At 37.2% G+C, this 13,291-nt stretch overlaps 1 protein-coding gene across 19 annotated transcripts in view; it reads right to left on the reverse strand.

Moving 5' to 3' along the window:
- Positions 1-13,291, reverse strand: part of LOC118469567 (glyceraldehyde-3-phosphate dehydrogenase-like) — a 127,907-nt gene that overhangs the window by 9,753 nt on the left and 104,863 nt on the right. For 18 of the 19 annotated variants that reach the window (XR_008600734.1, XR_008600735.1, XR_008600746.1 and 15 more), the window contains one exon: positions 2,898-2,964. The exons of the other annotated variant lie outside the window; for it this stretch is intronic. The gene's annotated coding sequence lies outside the window, so the exon portion shown is untranslated. The remainder of the gene's footprint in view (positions 1-2,897; positions 2,965-13,291) is intronic. 19 annotated transcript variants of the gene reach the window in all.

Consider the following 13,291-nt stretch of genomic DNA (forward strand, 5'->3'; position numbering starts at 1 on the left):
ACTAATTTTCTTCTTGTTTTGTAAACAGAATTTTATGACAATAACGTCAAATTGTCATAACTGTAATAAAATCTAGATTTTTCAGGCACAATTTCGTAACTGAAAAATACAAAAATCTGAACATTATTAGGATTTCAGCTGTGTTAAAATATAGGGTATGTGAGCACAGGGAGCAGGAGAGAAGTCAACAAATGTAAAGTTTCTCTGCTTGCTGCTGCAGTGTCCTACAAAATAGTTTTATTTTCTGATATTTCAAACTATTCCCTGACGTTTAAAGCTTCAAATCTTTCAAAACTTTTATTCGATTCCGACAATTTTCTAAAACTTTAGTGCCGACTGCAGCCAACCAACGACTAAATGATCATGACGCAGCAGATAAGTTGTGAAACTGAATAAAAACATTTGTCGGTCTTTTTTGTAAAGCAACTTTTAACAAAATTTTGAAAGGTGCTATAGAAGCATTGATTAGTATTGCTATTATTGTTATTGTTGCTGTTATTTTTATAAATTTGGTAACACCAGGTAGTTTCAAAAGTCACCTAGCAGGAAAAAGCGCTAATATTAGCAAGCTAGGCTAACTAGTTTCCACATTTCAACTAAAAGTACAAACTTAACCAAAGTGTCAGATGTTGAAGATTTTAAATTGCTAATGATACAAAACCAACAAAAAATGAAATTAAGTAAAGCCAGGTAGCTCTAAAAGTCATCTAGCAGGAATCAGCGCTAATATTAGCCAAGCTGGGCTAACTAGCCTCTACTTTTTGACCAAAAATACAAACTTAACAGCATGACAGCTCCTCTAAAACGTTGGACGCTGAACATTTCAAATTGCTTTGGCTACAAAACCAACAAAAAATATATTTTAAGGCTAACTTGTGCTACAGTTAGCCATGCTACAGGGAAGCTAATAGCATGTTTCCTAGCAACGTCAGCTCAGAAATGCTGCCAATACTAACATATCCAAAAGAATAGTATAAAAACATCACTTTAGTTTCTGAAAATTTAAATCTTTTATTTTGAAAATTATTTTTAATTAAAAAATTTAATTTTATTTTTTATTCATTTATCTCAATTTCATGATTTATTCGTCATATAATGCAGTTTTTGCTCCAATTATCTGTCACAATTTCCATATTTCATCGATTTTTGTTGATCATTATGGAGTATTTCTGTATTTTCTAGTGTTGTACTCACATTTTACTTGTTGCTGTATTTACATTTCCTCACCAAAGTTCTACATTTTTCCTGTTTTACTTTGTGTCTCTCAAACATTTCGACATGTTTGTGTTCATACTGAGATTCTGTACATTCTGACCTTTCCTGTCTTTACATTCTTCTCCAGTGATGGAAGCAAATGCTGTTGTTTTAATTGTGTCGATCCTTCAAGCTTTCCCTTTTTTCCCCTTGCATATGTAATAAAAACTACTTTTCCTTTTCACCCCCTGAGCTCTGAATTTCCAGCTCTTAGTTTCAGTTTCTGCCTCGCCTTTTTCTGGCTCCAACAACTTTGTTCCATTTCTCATTCTCTGGCATAATTACAGCTTTATAGCGTCCTCCGCCGCTCGGGCCGGCTGTAGATATCCTCCTCCCTCGCTAGAGTTTTATTTTTTTTTTGTCTTTTTTGGTTTGCCTCTCATTAATAATTCACAGAAAGAGACTGGGAAATTTTAGTGCAATTTGCAGCTGCTGAATCTCGGTTATTGTTTTGCAGGGTGTTGCACAGACGGAGCAGAAACTCGGACGGAGGCTTTGTAGTCCTGAATGTAATTTGCTGAGCCTCCCTGACAGGCCGAGCATCATTACGGGGGTGACGGAGACGTTGTGGGGGGAAAAACAGCTCCGTCCATCCAGTCAAACACACTGTCCTCATGTGTCGCTGCCTGTTTCCTTAATGCTCTCAGATGCTGTTTGTTCATATTTATGCCTGATAACTATCTATGTTTTATTCCGTTTGTTTGCATTCGACCAGGCAGCCACTGAATTATTCAGAGCCGCTTCGCAAAGATGACAACAGGAAACTTCTTTTTTCTTTTAAAATGCAAGACCAGACGCTTATTTGAACAGCAGACCGTGGCTTTGTCAAAGTTTTTTTAGGGCATCCCGGTGGCCGAGTGGTTCAAAAATGTTCGAAACATAATAAATCTGGTCAATCGCAGCCAAATCAGGCAGAAAAATTTCAAATGCTTCGCCAGAATCTCGAGTTTTGCCTGTAAATGTCTAAACTGACAAAAATAAATAAAATATATTAATATAAATCCATTTGTCATAAATACATAAATAAATCTGCAGCTATTTCTCGAGCTAAAATGCACAATAAAATGACAATATGCAACTTTTTTCCTGTCTTACATTCAACCAAAGTTGCTCTTTATGGACAAAAGCTGCAACAATTAAGCGATTAGTTGTCAACTGGCAAATGATGGATGACTTTTGATAATCAATGAATAGATTTGAGTCATTTAAAGAAAAAACTCTCCTCAAATGTGAATATTTTTGGGTTTCTTTTTCCCCATTTTCTGACAATTTACAAACCAAAATTAAGTGAGAAATGAATCAACAAATTGAATTCAAATCATTTCAGACATGTGGCTTGCTTTGTCAGTAATTGTGGTTTGCATTTTTCACAGTTTTCTAGTATTTTACAGACCAAATAATTTAAAAACTACTTAGAAGTTGCAGGATTAGAGCAGAACTTTTGAGTACTCAGCTTGTGAAGTTACAGATTTTTCCTCCAAACTGAGCAAAACTTCTATTGTTCAGACAAATATGAACAAAAAAGCAGATGGATGAAGCAGTAAGAGACAGAAAAATATACAAGGTGTCTACACTTTTTGTGGGAAATATTTAAATTTTAGTGAACCTTAGCTTTAAATTTACAATCTTGAATTTTAACCCACCTTGATTTGATTCTTTGATGCTGTTGAAGCAAACTTTCCGAGTTTCACTAAATATTCCCAGTTGGATCTGAGGACAAAGGAAATTACAGTTAGGATGCAGGCAATTTAAATTTTATGACAAAATCTGAATCTAAACAAACTTGAAATATACATTGTATCCTGTAAAGCAATTAAAAAAAGAGAAGGATTTGAATTCGCAGACGTAAAATTTGAGATTTTTTGCAAAATTGAAGATTAGTTTTAAATTCTGACACCAAACTTGATGCTCAAATATATTCTTCTACACTTTGCATGAGGGCAGGGTGCTGCAGATTGGAAGACAAACATGAATTTGAATGAATAGTTTTTTGCGTGTGAAGGAACCAACGGCCGAGAGAAACGTCCGGCGGCATCAGAGCTGGAGGGGAAAAGGCACAAACACAGATAAGAAATCAAACCCTCTCTTCCTCTGTTCTGGTTCGAGGCCTGATCTGACATGTTGTGCGCAGAGTATCTCATAACCGGAGAGTTTAGGGCTGTTTAATGTTAGGTGACACAGCAGTGTCCTGCAGTCTTTTCTTTCTTAATCCCTGGCATCTTCGGTAAAAGATCTCTCAGAAGGAACGGCGCTCGTTTCTGGCATCCAGCTGCCTCGGGGAAGACGAGATTGTCAGGGCGAATTTCTTTCCTGCTCGCCAGCCATTCCTCAGGAGGCCTGTGTTTGTGTGCTGGTGTGTGTGTTGTGAGGGGAAATCTGCCTCTTTTTTCTTTGCTATTTTGGCCAGTTAAAGGTAAACTGGGGGGGAGGAGGAGGAAGAGAGGTGGCAGCTTTAACCCCCTCAGAGAACAATTCCACCTTAAGCTCTTTCTGGGAAATTACAGGGATGTTTCTCTTGTGCTGCTCTTGTCACCTTGCCTCAAACATGGCCGCAAACAAGCTGCCGTGAAACTCGCTGATGCGTTTTTTTCTGGAAGGAGGACGAAGAGGAGGAGGAGGAGGAGGAGGAGGTAGAGGAAGGCCGGCAGGTTGGTGTTTGGTGTCATCCTCTGATAGCGGGTTTTGTTTGGCCGGAGGGGAGCCGAGGACGACCTCGCTCTGTGTTTGGACACTCCGGCTTCCATATTTCAACCTCCAAGAGTCACTCAGGAAGAGAGAATCCACTCAGCAGATTAAAGGCGCCCGTGTGGTTAAGTTGTTTTTACCAAAATGCACCGAGCACCTCATGAAACACATAAAGTCCAGCAGCGTTTATGAGCGAATTCACACTTTTTCTTATTTGTCGCTACACTGCAGCTCACAAGTAGGTTTTAAAGGCGTGCTATGCTTCAAAAAGACCAACTTTACGCCATTTATCAGACCTAGAAACTGTAAAAATGACAAAACAATCTGTGCAAATCTGATGGAAAACAAAACTTAAAATTACAATAATTCATTATAATCTCCATTTACATCTTTTGCTTAAAAATAAACTGCTTGCATGAAACATTTAGAAAAATCACCCACAATACACCATTTATCACAGCTAGAAACTGTAAAAACAAAACAAACAAAAAAACATCTGTGCAGTTCTGATGGAAAATTTAACCAAATCTAAGCTTAAAAATAACAATATTTAATTAAAATCTCTTCATCTACATCTTATCCTTAAAAATTTAAACAAATAAAGTGCTTGCATGAGCAAAGTTATGAAAAATCACCCACAATGCACCATTTTTCAGAGCTAGAAACTGTAAAAACATCAAAATCTTTGCAGCTCAGATGGAAAACTTAGCCAAATCTAAGCTAAAAAAAAATGTCATAATAATAAAAATCATTTTTATCTACATGTTTTGCTTAAAAAATATCCAAAAAATAAACTCCAGGCATGAACAAAATTCTGAAAAATCACCCACAATACACCACTTAGCAGAGCTAGAAACCATAAAAACAACAAAAAAATCTGTGCAGTTTTAATGGAAAACTTAACCAAACCTAAAGCTAAAAATTATAATTTTTCATTAAAATCTCTGTCATCTACACGTTTTGCTAAAAAAAAATTGCCAAAAAATAACTGTGTGCATCCACAAAATTTTGAACCAATCTAAAAATTCTGCACTCCACGGCACAACTAAGAAACCATAATTGACTCAGCTGTGAGCAACAATCACATGACAAAAAAATCTGCAAACATTTAGCTGAACTATAAGTGTGGAAGCAAATTTAAGAAATTGGCTGTCCGAAATTAGTACGAAAAGTCAAATATCTATAAAATATCATTTGGAAAAATGTTCTGCATGTTTATCAATGAAACTTTTGTTTCTTTCTTTTTTTTTTTTTTTAAATTGACATGTTTGCTGTTTCCAAGACAGCAGACAGAGGCTTAAATAAATGAAAATTATTTGTGACTTTTCTGCACTGAGCTGTTGTCTGGTGGTTTTGAGTTTACAAGTTGTCTTCAAAATCAACACATTTCTACTTTAAAGCTGAAATCTATGAAGATAACCTGATGATCTACCTAATCAGTGGAATGCTGCATCTGTGTTAAAAAGTCAAATGCAACTTCAGAAACATGATTCATAATTGATTTAACAGTATCTTTATATGTTTTAGGTCCTGTTTTACACCACTAGTGCCATAAGTTGAGTAAACTCCTTTAAATGACCTGCTTGGCTTAGATCTGTTCTGAAAAAGTTGAATAAACTTGGAGATGACACTGCCTTTGCTAATATGACAAATAATTCAACATATTTGTTCGATTTTTCCTTCAGACCAACAGAAAACAAGATCAAACTACTTCACAAAGGCCTCAGTGGATTCTACCTTCAGCTTTACTGTTATTTTGTCAGAAAGTTGTGTATTTCCTTACCATGAAAACACCAGATTCACTCCAGAAAAAACATTTAATGGCATCAGTTTTGACCAAAACAGGCTCAATTCTGGTTCTTCAAAAAGCTGAGGTGATAGGTTAGTAACTTTATATCATTAATCTTGACTGCTTTCAAATCTTAAGGGATAATTCTGGTTTAAGTGCCATGCAAACTTTGCATCCTCTACAAGCATTATTCTTTAGATTTAGTCTGACCAAAGTAAAACACAGAAAGTAGTGATCTGGAACAGACATTTTGCGAACTGAGTAAGGCTCTTCCATTCAGGGAAACTTGTCATTTGAAAGATAAATTTAATGGTGGACACATTGTGGGCTGTTAGGAGGATGGTTGCATGTCTAACCCTATCTATAGCATGGAAAATGACTATTTTTTGGTATTAATAAAGCCATTGAGAAGTTTGACTGAGTTTTTTGTCAAATAACTGATAAAAAAAAAAAACAATTTTTGAAATAAATGATTTATGGCATTTCATCTGCTCTCTCCTTCTTCATGGTTGTTCTGTTTCTATCGAGGTTCTGGACTTTATATTGCTGTGAAAAATGAGCCCACAGTGAAGAAAAATGTAACAGGAACAAATAAAGAAAGGGTTAAGAGGCTATATTAGGTGCTACAAATACTAATAGTTTTCCTCATTATTATGCTAATTTAAAGAGCTTCATATCAACAGCATCTCACGTGTGAGGTCAGAACTGCTGCTCACTGCAAATATTTAGAGCAACTTTAAGGTTTGTTACAGAGACTCGGATTCATTTTTATTCATTTAATCGTCAGTTTTTACAGTGTTCGCCCAGCTCGCTTTCATTACAAAGCAGTAAAAAGCTAAATAAAAAGCGTCCTGTTTGGGTTACAGTAGGTGAAAACAGACACGAGAGCCGCAGAGTAACTCGTCTTTCTGCAGCAGCAGATAAGGACGAGGTCGACCCCCCATACATCCCAGCTACAAGGAAACGGGGCGTCCAGGAAACCGGAGTTTTCCCCCAATCAAAAGTTCCATTAACCTGGAGCACCGGGAGCTAATTGAGAGCGGGAGAGGGTGAGATGTATCACCGTGTCACCAACCGCTCTCCAACGCGCCGGCGTCAGCAGACGTCACGCCGCGACACGTCTGACATATTTGTAATTATCTGGGATAATAAGAAACGAAAGCAAAAGAAAAAAACAGACGAGCCGAGGGTAAGAGTTTGGAGTGGACTTCCTCCGGCGGAAAGACAATGAGCAGGAGGATTTCTCCAACCTTTGATAACTCAGATCATGTTTTAAGCATTAAGCGGTAGCTGTTTAAGAATCCACAAATCTGCATTACTGTTTTGAAGATTTGTGAATGTCAACTTCACACGTGCTCTTTGGTGGAGGGAGATCACGGGTTCATTATGTTTTTGCACCGTTTCCTGATGGTTGCGTCTCTCTTATCTCCTCAAGAGGGTGAAAGATATTCTAATCTGTCGCCCCAATAGCCTTAAGCCCTGGTACGGCGAGTGGGCCAACTTTTGTTCCGCATAATCCCTCCACCCCAGGAAGGGGAGGTCATGTTTGTCAAAATGTGGCGAAGTGAACATGGAATATTTTCCCTCCTCCTCCTTCTTCTTCTTCTTCTTCTCTGGCTTAATTTGGAATTAAAAATGCATGTGATTTTGAACTTTAGATCTCCGGAGAGAGCCGTAAACAAGTATGAAATTAAGTGTCTTTTGAAATGCTGTGGCAGGGACGTGGATCGAATCGAGACGCTCGCATTATTCGGCCTTCAGAAGGGCGGCGGGTGACCAGAGTGGCCTCTCCAGTCAAACCGCTCAGGAGTTGATCCACAGTGGCTAAAAACAAAGAGCAGCGCAGGATCACCTCCGTGGAAATAAACCGGACTCGTTTTACGTTGTACAGGTGCTTGGTCTGCTTTTACATCTCTTAGAGCCATTAAAATGCATCCATATGTTAAAGTTGGAAACAGAAAATGAAACCACAGTAAGGAATTAAGAAACAAACAGCTTCAGTATCACTTAAATCTGAATCCTGAGAATTTATGCACTGTAAAAAATCTCCACGTGAGCAATACTTTCATCTATTATTGACCAAATAATAAATCTAAACTAGGGCTGGTCCGAATAGCAATTTGTTGGCTCCGGATACTCGGGCCCAATTAATGACGAATATCCGAATATTCGGCTCGTCCAAGGTGTTGATCTCGCTCCTCAGGGTGTTCACTGTCGAAGTCTGACAGCATTAGCATTAGCATGGATATCTCCGTCTTCGGCATTTAGTCTTCTGTTTACAAAGACGGCCGAAGTGAAGCATGACGTCAGAGTTGGTAGGTCTATATGATGATGGTTAAGCAGCTACTCAGTGGTGGTGGGAGGTATTCCGAGTATTCGGATCTCAAAGTTAATATTCGGATACCACCATAACGACCCAATATTCAGATATTCGGGTCCAGCCCTAATCTAAACACACAGGAAGATGTTTTTAGCCTGTTTCTGATGCTAAATATTCCTTACAAAACTGCAAGATGTTGCATTAGATGCAGGAAAAACCTGATCGCAACTAATAAAATAGCACCATTACGACAAGGTAAACTCCTACAGCGACCATTTTAAAAGAAAATCTAACTCCTGGAAAGACAAAGCAATGGAGCAAAATGAAAAAAAACTGAGTTCAATTAAGACAACAAATGACGGCCACACAATTTACGGACATATTTCAGTCTGAGCAATAATTTGTGGTGCTGGAAAAAAGGTTTGAGCATCAACATCTTTGCTAAATTCCACGACAATCCATTAAATAAATTAAAAAAAAAAAAAAAAAAAAAAACGGACTCCAGTTGGGTTTTGATCTGGATCAAGCCTTCAGAAAGTGTTTTTCAAAGGTTCTGAGTCAGATTCAGATCCAAAAAATCTGGATTATCCTGATCAAATAATCCAACATGTTTATAATGTAATATGCATGTTTATAATACAATATTTGCAATGGATTTGTGAAAAATGCATTTGTCTTTATTTGTTGTGTCTCACTAGTTTAAAAGAACTGAAAGTGCAAGAGAATGTTTATGCTACTTTATTGTGCTGTTTTCTGTCTCTTGTCGTTTTTAATATAGTTAGTAGCCGACAATCTAGCTTTGATGATCTTCAAAAGTCTGATTGGGGTGATCCAATCCAATGTTGCTTTGAAAAACTGTCACAAAACTGGGAAGGATTACTTGATTCTGGATAGTAAACATGACATTTCCAAATCTGGATGATTCGGAACCAGACTCTATTTTCCGAACAGATGAGCCGAGATGGTATTAATTTGCCGTCTTTATCAGAAATACCTGGAAAGTTTCGTTTTTTTCCGGTTTGGGACATTATCTCAATCAAAACCCTATTGTCTTCATGCATTACTGCGGTTCATTTATCCTCTTTCTGGTTCTAGATAAAAAGAACTTCTTGAAACTGGCCCAAAAGTTCAAAACATCCAAAACACTAACACCAAACCGAAACAAGGTATCTGGAACAAGATGACCGATGCCGATACTGGATTGGATCAGCCCCATCACTACCAAAAAGTCAGGAAGCCTAGACCACACAAGTTAGATGTGAAAAGACACAAACTTAGATACTTGGAGTTTCAGGACCAAAATCTGGAACCCAAAACCTCACAACTTTTTATGCAGGTGTTACATTCGGTTTGTGCCATTTTCAGGGTAAATAAACTGAATATACTCCTGGGTTTCTTTGCTTTAATCCGCTCACCGATTCTCCTCATGAACCCATCCTTTCTCAGAGAACCTCCTCTTTGCCAACATTTCTTTCTTCCCCCGTCTCTTGATGCTGTCCTAATATTTACACCTTTTTACGAGCTCTTTGTTCATTAACAGCAGCAACATTTGTCCCCTTTCTAATGGCGGGTCGAGCCGAGGTCACGCAGCACCTTAAGTAAAAAGACGACACATCCTGTCGTCCCCCGGGCCACGGCGAGATACTTGTTAAGCAAATCTGCATCGTAATAGGCGATTAGTATTCATTTCGGTGTCCTACTTAAACACACTGAAGTTCCTACTGCTTCAGGTTTCTCAGAGCAAAGGTTCTTCAGCGGAACAATAAGTCTAACATTCAGATCTGCCTTAAGGAGTCACTCAGAGGTGATTTAAGGAATTTAAGGTGCCGAGTGGCTCTTAACCCTGAATAAATGGTACTTTTAGAGTGTTTCTGAGCTCACACGGCTCTCTAACAACAACACGTGAATACAGCTGCGAGGAGCTCGAGGTTCGGTTACGCTGCGTCTCAGGTATTCAGCTGAAGAGCTCATCCAGCAGTGAAATACGCTCATATTACTGGAATGTAAACTGAAAAGACAGCACACTGTCGCAGAAAAAAAAAAACGACCAGAAAAAATACATGAAAAATGGTGGTGGAATACTGTAACGTCTAAACACTGTAAAAAATAAAAGCAAATATTTAAAAATAATTATATTTTGATCCAATTTAAACACAGTAAAATGGTGTAATTTTATAGTAACAGATTGCACAAAAAAATAAATAAATCAACTCCTATTTGTGAAAATACAGATTTTTGATGTGGACATTATGTGCAGTTTTGGTTGTTTTAAAAAACATTTTACAGTCAACATGAATATATTATTCTATGAGATTTCACGAGAAATTTTTGAAATTACTCACATTTTTCAGTCCCTAATATACATAATTTTCCTTCAATTAATTTCAAATATCTATAAAATAATTATATTTTTAGCAGCTTTACATGCAGTAAAAATAGTGTATGATTTTTTTTATTGTCAAACGCTGTAAAATAAGGAATAAACATTTATAAAAATACAAATATTTGTTATTTCTCGTTTTTTTATAGTTAACATCTGAAATGACACTTCTTCCTGGGACTTTACTAGATATTATCCGTAATTTAACAAAACAAGAATAATCTGTAAAATAACATCTTCAAAATGATTTTCAGTGAATAAATAAATAATACACACTTTTTTCTGTCAAATAAAGGTAAATTTCTGCAAAATAAGCCTATTTTTTGCTGATTTTCAGACAGGAAAAAGAGTGAGATTTTAAGATCAACCAACGGAAAGGAACAAATTGTGATTTATAAAAATGTAAATTTTAAATTTGGACTTTAATTTTAGTTTTTGCCTGATTTTTTTGGTTAACATCTAATTCAGTACTTATTTTTCTGTGATTTTACAAGATATTAGTTGTAATAAAAAATTTTAAAAAGTAAAAAATGTAAGAATAAAATGTAAAAATAAATTATGTGCCATTTTCAATCTTTAATATAAATATTTTTTCATTGAAATAATTGAAAATGTAAGTAAAGGTTATTTTTTGCTAATTTATAGCTTTTGCCAGATTTATTTTCATGGTTAACATGTAAATAAATACTTGGCTGTAACAATTTTGTGTCATTTGTTGAACATGCTGTACAGATGTATTTTACTTCAATGTATAAAGGCCATTTGGTAAATTTTAAATCTGACGTCAAACCCTATAAAAAGCAAAATCTGAAAAGAATCATCAAATGTCATCTACCTATAGAGGTTCAAACATCCTGAACTAAAGTGAGTAAAGTCAGAAAGCTCCAAACATCTATAAATCCTCAACAATTCCAGCTTGTGCAGCAGAGTTGAGCTTTTAAAACCAACTAAACTCGGTAACCTCCGAGGCCACGAGGCGGCGGATCGAGCAGCCGAACCGCTGCAGTCATCTATCGGAGCGGCGACAGCTTGACCAGCGGAGCAACCCCCGGATGACGGATGGCGCTCGGCCGGAAACGAGCGCCTTTATCAGGCCGCATTATCCTCCAGCAGCCGATCCAGACAGGCCAGATTTTTATCGAACTGTATTGGATTTAGTAATTTCCTTTTCCAAGACGAATGGATGGAGATACTGACGGGGGGAGGGGGCTTATTGTCTGCAACCCCGCGGTGATTATTACTTATGATCCATTTAGTATTTCAGACTGGTGTTGGTTATTACTCTCAGTCCACCTTTCTGTGAAACACTGTGAGACGACAGGGGGGTTTGTACTGTTTGATACTGTAAGAATGACCAGCACGATCTGAGAACATCCTTAACTCAATCAAAGAATTATGGGAACAGTGCACCACTTTGCGAAAAGCATCAGTTTCCTTTTTAGAAAAGGGTCGGAAACGCTTCAGTTTGAGAAAATTTGTGGAAATCAAACATTCAGTTAGCAATGAAGTATGAGTAAAAAAAGATGCAATCCAGCTCAAAATTGAAATGTAGCGACAAGTTGCCCCAATATGAGCAACGTGAGGTGCTAACAGAACCTGTTGTGATTCAGGACTAAAAATGACGCTGCATGTTCATGTAATCTGCATTTTTTTGATGGTGTGCATTTGTGAGTTCATCATGGATCAACACCAAGTCGAAATCTACAAGAATTTCCGTCAACGCGTTCAAGATTCACCTTCATGCTCAAGATCCTCACTGTTGACTAGAGGTTGGTCCACGGCTACAACCCTCAGACCAAACATTCAAGATTGAAAAAGGTACATCAGTTCAAAAACCAAGAAGATTCTCGTTGTTTTCTTCAACATTCACAAGCTCCATAAATTTGTTTCAACGCTGAGCTCGACTGTAACGTCCTGAAATGTTTAAAGGGAAACATTTGGTGCAAATGACAGAACTATGCTGCCATCTAGAAGGCTTCCTGGCCAAAACAACACATCATTCATCATCCTCCCCACTCACTTTGGCCTGAACATATCCACAGTATGAAGGTAGACACGTTAAAGTCACTGTACATTCAAATTCAGCTGATTCTTAAAGGGGTCAGGTGGGAACTTTCAGCAGATTTGGTTGATTTTACATGAAATGACTCATGGAAAAGCCATTCCTTATGGATCTAAAACAGAGTCAGTATAGGCTGTCATTGAAAAAAAAAAGTAAACTACAATTTTCAGGGTTTTTTTTCCATGTCTGTGCTTGTAAAGACAAATTATTTCTTTTACACTCAAAGGTTTTTTTGTACGATGTTTCAAAGTTTTGTTTTCAATGACAACTTCCTGTCCCTCTTTGGTCGTGGAGGGGAGGAGTCTAAGGGGAGGGGCCAGGAGCACCTAGTTAATTATCATGTAAATTTCATTTTCAATGACAACCTATACTGTATGTTTTAGCTCCATAGTTTGTGAGCTGTTTGAATTTGGATAAAAGGACAAGTAATGCTTTTTAACACTGATAATCATAAATTAACAGCAGCTACTTATGTTAAAAACATTAGGAACCACTTAAAAAATACCCTTATCTGCTTTCAGCTACATTATACTGTCTTCTAAACTGATTTTCTTTGTGTTTTTTTATCAGTGTTTCGGCAGGTTTGGTCAGAAATCATCAACTCAGATACACATTTTTCCTTTAAAACTCACTTATTTACAAGCTGGCTCACTAGATCTATTGTAATTTTAGAGATTTCCTGATCAAATACATCCCTGTCCTTTAATGCAGGAGCAAACAGTGGGCTGTTTTTTACGGTGGTGAGATCACAGTATGTCGTGTAGGGCCGCCTCATGATAAACTCGCGGTGCCATTAGGCGC

Source organism: Amphiprion ocellaris, chromosome 24 (assembly GCF_022539595.1).
Source record: "Amphiprion ocellaris isolate individual 3 ecotype Okinawa chromosome 24, ASM2253959v1, whole genome shotgun sequence".
Lineage (NCBI taxonomy): Eukaryota > Metazoa > Chordata > Actinopteri > Pomacentridae > Amphiprion > Amphiprion ocellaris.